The sequence below is a fragment of the Panthera onca genome, chromosome C1 (assembly GCF_046562875.1).
Source record: "Panthera onca isolate mPanOnc1 chromosome C1, mPanOnc1 haplotype 2, whole genome shotgun sequence".
Taxonomy (NCBI): Eukaryota; Metazoa; Chordata; class Mammalia; order Carnivora; family Felidae; genus Panthera; species Panthera onca.
In genome coordinates this window covers 151725433-151733963 of record NC_138346.1, presented here as the reverse complement: position 1 = coordinate 151733963, position 8531 = coordinate 151725433, and positions in this window count along the sequence as shown.

The window sequence follows — 8531 nt, the reverse complement described above, 5'->3', positions numbered from 1 at the left end:
TTTCCTAGTATCAGTTTTATGCTTTTACAAGTCCTTTGATTTTTTTCCTCCACTACCAATTTCTTAAAGTTTAATTATAGTATTGTCCTGAATTTACTGATGTTTTATCACTTCCTCTAGGACCATCTATGAATGCCATCAAAATGTTGATAATTTATTCCTCTACCAGAGAGAAATTCTTTAGGATCTACTGAAACTTCTGAAGATAACTTTTTTCTTATCTCTATTTATAAGTACCTCAATTCTTAAGTCACTCTTCTCAAAGTAAAGCAAAAGCACCCAGTAAAGACTGTTTCTAGAGGTCAAAGTGAAGAAAAGCTAGATCATCACAATATTGGCCTTTTTTTCAATTTTTCTCTTCTTGTTTAACTAAGAATTATTTTTTGGTTAAAATGCATCCATTTAAATAAAAATTTAATTTTAAGACTCATTTGGTTTATAGTAGCTTCTTAAATTATCTTTAAACTGAATATATTTTTGCAGAATATTCAGAAATAGTATTCATGTAAATGACTTCAGTTTGTCCTGTAAAAGGTATCTATGAAACAAACAAGAAAATACTTTGGCTAAGTTATCCTGGGAGTAAAGGTAAAACACAAAGATTTGGTAAATTTAAAAGTAAAGGAATTAAAAGAATAGCTGGCATGTATGTCTTTGTTCCTTCCTTTTTTTCTTTCTTTCCTTCCTTCCTTAACTATTTAAGAATAGTGTTATAACATCCGCAACTTACTTTCAGTGGATTCGGGATGAAGAAAGAGAAAGGAATATGCAAATGTGGCACACATTAACAATTAGTGAACGTTTGTATTTATTGTAGTACTCTCAGTTTTACTGTGGATTTGACACTTTTCAAGTTACAGTTTTAAAAATATGTGTGTATACGTAGCTTCTAAAATATATCAGGTACTTCCCTAGATACTGGGATAATTCAGTATTGAACAGAAAAATAAAGGCCCTGCCCCCTGGAGCTCATGATCTTTTTCAGGTGTCAGGCATTAGCCAATAGCTACACAGTTTTTAAAATCATTGTTGGTAAGTGTGATGATCATTCATGTCTGATGTTTATATAGGATCTATCTGGATCCCTACTTCTACTGGTCTAGTCTAGCACAGGGAACCTGTAGCCGGGTGATTGTTTAGCTTCAGAATCTTCGTATCAGGACCAAGCCACTGGCCTCAAACCAAGAAAAATAAACTGCCTTATCTGGGCTTTTATCTTTTTTTCCCTCCCATCCGTTTTGCCTCCACTCACCTTGCCATCTATGGGATCTATAGTCTACTACTTTTTATCAGCAAAAAATAATTTCAAACTCCACTAGTGATATAAGCATATGATGTAGGGAAACAGTCTCTTGAACTCTGCCAAGTTTTAGATTCTGAATAGAAAATTCTCTTGGAGTCATATGATTAATGGGATACGAATGGATGCAATGCATACAATTTCAGGATCACTTCTGTGAAAGGAAAGTTCTTGCTTCCTCTTTCCTCTTTCCAGAGATTGGATGGGGGGAGGGGGGACAGTTGAGAGCCAGCTTTCACTATTTCAGCAACCCTGTGTGTGACCTTGTGGAATAGTCACTCCATCCTAAATCATGCCCCTACTTCTGTACTATTACTGGAGAAGAAAATACAAATTCTCTCTTGTTTGAACGGCCCTGCTTTTAGCTTTCTTTTCTTTCCTTCTTAAGGTTTCTTTTTTGTAGTCAGTTTGGCCTATATTCTAACTAATGTACACTTTAACTAAAAATCCAGGAACCATTATTGATTCTTCCTTCTTTGTTCCTCATCTTTTCTTTCTTCGTACAATAGTTGATATCCTCACTGATCCTTGCTTTAACTACTGAAGTAGTCACAAGTAGACTTGGTCTTTGAACCTTCTGACTCTAATCTCTTTCTCACCCTTCATACTTACATCAGCTTTTCATTTCTTCTTCTTCTGTTTTTTTTTTTTTTTTTTAGTTTATTAATTTTGAGAGAGATAAAGGGAGGGAAGAGGGAGAGAGAGAGAAACAGAGAGTGAGAGAGAATCCCAAGCAGGCTCCATGCTGATGCGAGGCTCAAACTCATGAACTTGTGAGATTATGACCTGAGCCAAAATCAAGAGTCACATGCTTAACCAGCTGAGCTACCTAGGTGCCCCAGCTTTATCTTTGTGCATTTGTATTACTTGTTCTCCTCAAGAACATTCAGATTCTTTTCCTCTTTGTTTTTTTTTTTTTAATTTTTTTAAATGTTTTTATTTATTTTTGAGACAGAGAGAGACAGAGCATGAGCAGGGGAGGGGCAGAGAGAGAGGGAGACACAGAATCTGAAGCAGGCTCCAGGCTTCTAGCTGTCAGCACAGAGCCCGACGCGGGGCTCAAACTCACGGACTGTGAGATCATGACCTGAGCTGAAGTTGGATGCTCAGCCGACTGAGCTACCCAGGTGCCCCACCCTGTTTGTTTTTTTTTTTAAGTGCTGCAAGTTTTTGGCTTCAGCTTATGTTATGCCCAAGTGGCTTTGAGAAAGGGCCACCTTCCCTAACTTCTTCACTCATTGAAATGATAAAAATCTCTGAAATTCTAATATGGCTGGCTTAAATTTTATCTATTATGTGAAAATCTTTCCTCAGTTCTTCAGACTGAATTCACAATTCTTCTTGTACTATTTAGACAAAACTTTTTTTTACCTCTTTCAGAGTGTTTTGTCCAGCCAAATATTATAATTTCCTTAATATGTGCCTATCTCTACCACTGGAATATAAATTTCATGAGACTATGCACTATATTTTATTTTTCTGTCTCATTTTCATTGCTATCACCCACGGAAACTTGCATATTTCTCCATATATCAGAGGTAACAAAACATATTTCTTGAGTTTTCTGACTTAAGGAAGGTTAAACTCTCCAATTCCTTCCTGAATTAGAATGATCCTTGCTGGAAGCCAAGATACTAACAGAGAAGGCTTATAAAGAGGAAGGAAATGAGGTGTGTGTGTTGGGGGGGGGGGGGATTTTATACCTCTCCCCAAATTGGGTGTTTTAGTTTATTTACTTTAAGCAAGACATGATTTCTATTTTCCAAAGGAAGAAATCTTGAATATATTATAAGAAAATGATAAGGTTTTCTGGACATCAAAGAATTCTTACAAAATAACTTTTGGATGAGTTAAGTGTAAAAGAATCAGAAACATACAAATTAAATTTCCCTTGAGAGACTGGGCTTAAAAATAAAGAAGAAACATGTTTAAAATATTACAGAGCTCAAAACTTTGAGAAAAGATTTTAGAAAACAAAATACTGAAGTTTAATAATATGGTAAAATTAAGCCATAATGGCACATTATTCAAATATTTTTACTCTCTACTAACTTCCCCCAAATATAGACCATTTCCTAAATGACAGACCCTTTTAGAATCATGGTTTGACTTAATGGTCTCAATTATCTATCCTCTTGTTTTACCATAAAATGCTAAAAAGAACTTCTATTTAATAAGAGCTTACAATGTGGTAAGTGATTTTCCAAAACTATCTCAATTAATCTGAACAACAATCCACATTTTCCAGATGTCAGTGTTTTTCTTGATCCCGCAGTCCATGCTGTTTCCTGTCCCATATGCTGTTCCAGCATGGCCACTCCTAACTTGGCAGGTTACCATAGGGGTAAAAGGAACTTGTTATCTACCCTGAAAGTCTCACCATAACTTTGGGAAAGAGAAGTAATATCTGACTCATTTCTGAATTTTGTTGTAGTATTAACTTCAAATAAATTTTAGGACACTGTGATTTGTTAGCCACTTTGTAATATTAATGATAGCAACCAGTTACAGAGCACGCTTTCTTATATGAGGTGTTGTGCTAAGTATTTTAAATACCAAACCTCAGTTATCACAACTACATAAAGGAGTTAACGTTATTCCCACTTTACAGATGGAGAAATGAAATCTCTGGAAAGAGTAAGTGAAAAGCTCATAGAAACACAACTACCGGAGGTAGGGATATAATCCATATCTAATTCAGCATCTTATACTTTTCATTGCAATTTTATATTGTTTTTACTTTGAAAGCTATAAGCCATTAATAATGAAAATATAATGAGTTTCATGCATAACAAATTGGAATAGTATACAAAATTATGAAGAAAAATAATTTTCCCTTGGGGAACTTTGTTCATGCAGGTCAGTAATTTTGTAAGACTAAACCCATATCAAACTATGACTCAGAAATTCTTATAGGTTTGTATATCAGCATTGTGATAAAATGAGCAGGAAATCTGCCAATCTATTGCTTAGTTTTACTCCTTATCCTGACAAATGGAAGCCTTATCTATAGACAGGGAATCTCAGGCAGTATTTAGCTACTTTATCTTGGTTAATCCATACTATGGAAAGAGATCTGTTAAGTAAGCAATAACACAAGACATGATGCACGTTACTCTGTAATGAAGCCATGCTTGAGCTGTTGAGTGATGCATTACCGTCCTACTCCATCAGACACTGTCATTCTTTTAAAGTGGGAGCTCTGAAAAAATAAATAAATAAGAGTGGGAGCTCTGGAATTAGCCACTCATGTCTTGATACCCGCCAGCATAGAGAATAAAGATGATCAGACATAGGGTGAGAACATGAGTTTTTATTCCCCACTCTTTTTCAACTTTTAATGGTTTGAGTTGGCAATATACTCATATGGTTCAAAAATCAACATAGTAAAAAAAAAAAAAAGTAACCAATAAAAAGTCTCACTTTCTCACCTGCCTTTCCCATCCATGATCTTTATCACCATAACCAGGTAATCCTTTCTGCTAGCTTCTTCAGTCTATCCTTTGGAGATTTTCTGTGTACATGCAAACAGAAACATAAAGTCTGATTTTCTCTTTCTTACATGAGTGGCAGCCTACTATCCACACGGTTTTGTATTTTGCTTTTTCACATAATTTCATGCCTTAGAGGTCTTTACGAATTTATTGACAGTTTCATAGTATTCCATCGTTTAGATTAAGTCTACACTTATTTAACTAAAAGTTTCTACATGAGCTAGAAAAACTTCTGTGTAAGAAGAAAGCATATATGAAAGAAAATATAATGCCTACCAAACGTGCTTGCCTCTGTCATCTATCCCATTTGCAGTTAGGGGTCAGGTGCCAGATGATTAAATCGGGCTAAATAAGTATGATTAGTAGGCACATGGGTCATCTCCAGTGAAAAACTCACCTGTGACTCTTGATTCTCTCTCCTAATATGCAGTGAATGAGAAGCTGAATGTCCTCGACATTACGGCTACAAAGATGAGGGCATTTACTAGTTCACATGCCTGAGCAAATTTTGCTGCAAGCTGTCTGCCACACTGCAGTGGACATGTATTGTTTTGTATGATTTGGGACTTATTTTGATGTTGTATGGAATCATGCATCTTGAACAGGAGGAACCTTTGCTAATGTTTAGTGGCTGAGTCCTTAGGTCTCTGTGTCGAAATTTTGAATATATGTGCAGTTTTTTTTTCCTGGAGAGTCATTAATAATCATTAGGTTCCTAAAAGTAGTCCAGAACTTGAAATAAATTTAACATTACTAATCTGGCTAAACCTCTTATTACAGACAATAAAAATGAGTGTCAAAGAGATGAGATTATTGCTCAAGAGGTTACGATTGGGTTGCAGATCTCCTTTCTTTCAGTTCTGCCCATGGTTTGTCATGGTCCTACCTAGGAGAGTCCAATGGCAGTCTAAGACAGTCCAATGGCAGTCTAGGATAGCCCAGTGGCATTAAACACACAGCTCCAAGTGGAGTCAACTGTTGTTTCTTAACTTCATCAGCATATATATTCTGTTAGTAGCCATGCACGAACTCACAACCTTTCTGTCTCATGTACTTGACTATATATGTTTATAGTCTTGTTCATTTCAATTGTTCAAATAGTCAAAACAAAAAGTTAGGAGGTAGGCCTGATCTGTCATTTCACCCTCCCCCTGCCCCACAAAAAAATTCCTACTTCAGCCAATCTACCAAATATTAATTTTCTCTGTCTTTCCTTCAGAATACATACCCAAACTGATCATTTAGCACCGTGCTCACCGTTGCCTTCACAGAGCAGGTGCCTGTCTTGGACGATGCTGACTACTTCCTTCTGCTTTCCTTATACCCTCTCAACTTTTGTGAGGAAAGCAAAATTATCTTTTAAATCTTAAAAATGATCTTTAAAAAAAAAGCAAATCAGAACCTCTTAATGGCTTCTTACTACACTTAAGAACAAACTCTGTTTTTAAGTGTAGCCTGTGTAGGGGAGGAAAACTTTTCCTTCCTTCCCTTTTAACTTCTTTAGCTGGTATAGTAATTAAATTGATATAGGACAAGCTAACAGGAGAAGAACAAAGTTAATTTCATATATATGGGAGCTCATATAAATATGAGACTTAAAGAAGTGACCAAAGCAGGCAGGTTTTATACCTTTTATTTTATTTTATTTTATTTTTTTTTAATTTTTTTTAATGTTTATTTATTTTTGAGACAGAGAGAGACAGAGCATGAACGGGGGAGGGTCAGAGAGAGAGGGAGACACAGAATCTGAAACAGGCTCCAGGCTCTGAGCTGTCAGCACAGAGCCCGACGCGGGGCTCGAACCCACGAACTGTGAGATCATGACCTGAGCCGAAGTCAGACGCTTAACCGACTGAGCCACCCAGGCGCCCCATACCTTTTAAATAAAGAAACAAATTTTTGAAGAATTGACGGGACAAAGAAGTTGGGCTTAAGTTAGCAAATTAATGAAGAAGTAACAAAGTTTGTTTCTCCAGCCTTCTTGGCCTTGAATTCCCTATCTGTGGTGATAAGGATGCATTCTACCCTCTACCTGCAGGGAGGGTATTCATCACAGGGAAATTTATTTCCTGCTTTCCTGAAAGACAGAAGAAAGTCACAATGTTCTTATATCGGCTATTTCTTAAATAACTTTAATTCAAAATAACTAATATGCCAAGGTGACATATTTGGAGCAGCCTGCCCTGAACCCCATCATTTATAAGATTCTTCCCAGTGGACCCCCAGCTCTATGACTAGCCTCATCTATTGAAAAATGCTTCACAGGGATATTTGTAAGACTAAATATTAACTTATTTGGGTGTCTGCTCAAAGTTCATCTACAGTGGGTGTCTAGGTGGCTCAGTCGGTTAAGCGTCCAAATTTGGCTTGGGTCATGATCTCAGGGTTCATGGGTTCGAGCCCCGTGTCAGGCTCTGTGCTGACAGCTCAGAACCGGAGCCTGCATCAGATTCTCTGTCTCCCTCTCTCTCTGCCCTTCCCCCACTCATACTCATCTCTTTCTATCAAAAATAAAATAAACATTAAAAAAATTTTTTTTAAAAAGGTCATCTTCAGGAGAGGCCCTCCCTGACCACTTGGAGAAAACACTCCTTTCCTCTACCACTCTCTATGCACTTTATTTTTTTTTCTTTATAGACATTAACATTTGATTCTAAAAATATGCTTATTTATTTTAGTGTATCTTATTCCATATACAGTGTAGGCTCCATGAAGTTGGGGATCTTGTCTTTTTTGCTCAAAAGTGAATCACAGTACCTAGAACACTAGTTGGTGCCTATTAGTGCTTAATGTTAATTAAATCAGTCAATCATTGTTCATTCTCCAAATTCCCTTCATTTTTCTTCTGTCATTTGACACTGCCCATCTTTCAGGGGTTTAGACTTCTATGATTCAGCTACCTCCTGTCTCTCCTGATCGATTTTTTTCCTAACCCTTATGGCAGCAGCAGCTACAAAATAGACCTTTTGATCTTGATGGTAAAGATAGCATCAGGTGAGAAAACACTCTGCCCTAGGATTTTGAAGACTCACCCTATACTTGCTTTTGATTCTAGTATTGTTGGGGTATGACCTTGGATAACTCTTTGAATATCTCTGAATCTGTTTTGTAATCTGTGAAATAAGAATGATAAAAAATTATTACAATGGGAATATGCTCCCTTGGAGCTGCCTCCCCAAAATGTTGTATTTCATTTAATACGCACAAATTAGAGGACATAATTCATGTTTATATATACCCAAAAACATAATGCCAATGTACAAGCACATTGTTGTTGTTGTTGTTGTTGTTGTTATGTTGTTGTTGTTGTTGTTATTGTAGGAAGCTCTAATTCACCTCCCTGATTGAATTTTCTGAGTGTTTTCTATCAGCACTAGTAATAGTGTCAATAAGGAAACCTAGGAATCAGCCCTTTCAGTTTAATGGCATTTGTTTCAAGAATATTATAAGGATGTTATGAGGCCTCTTATAAAGTTAAAAACATTATTGCTTGTTCTATAACCACATTTTCTATAAATTCAGGGTCTTCTTTTTTACTATAGAAAGTGTTATACCATTTAGCATGAATGGAATTTCATGGAGCCAAAATTTTAAGTCTTTCATCAATTTGTCACCAACTGGTATTAGCAGATAGCTTCCCTAGTTGTAAAAAACCTTTATTCCGTTAATTGGCTGGTGCCTACAAAGAAATGTCTGATTTTAATGTATATGTACATATATAAGCTCTGTTTCACCTG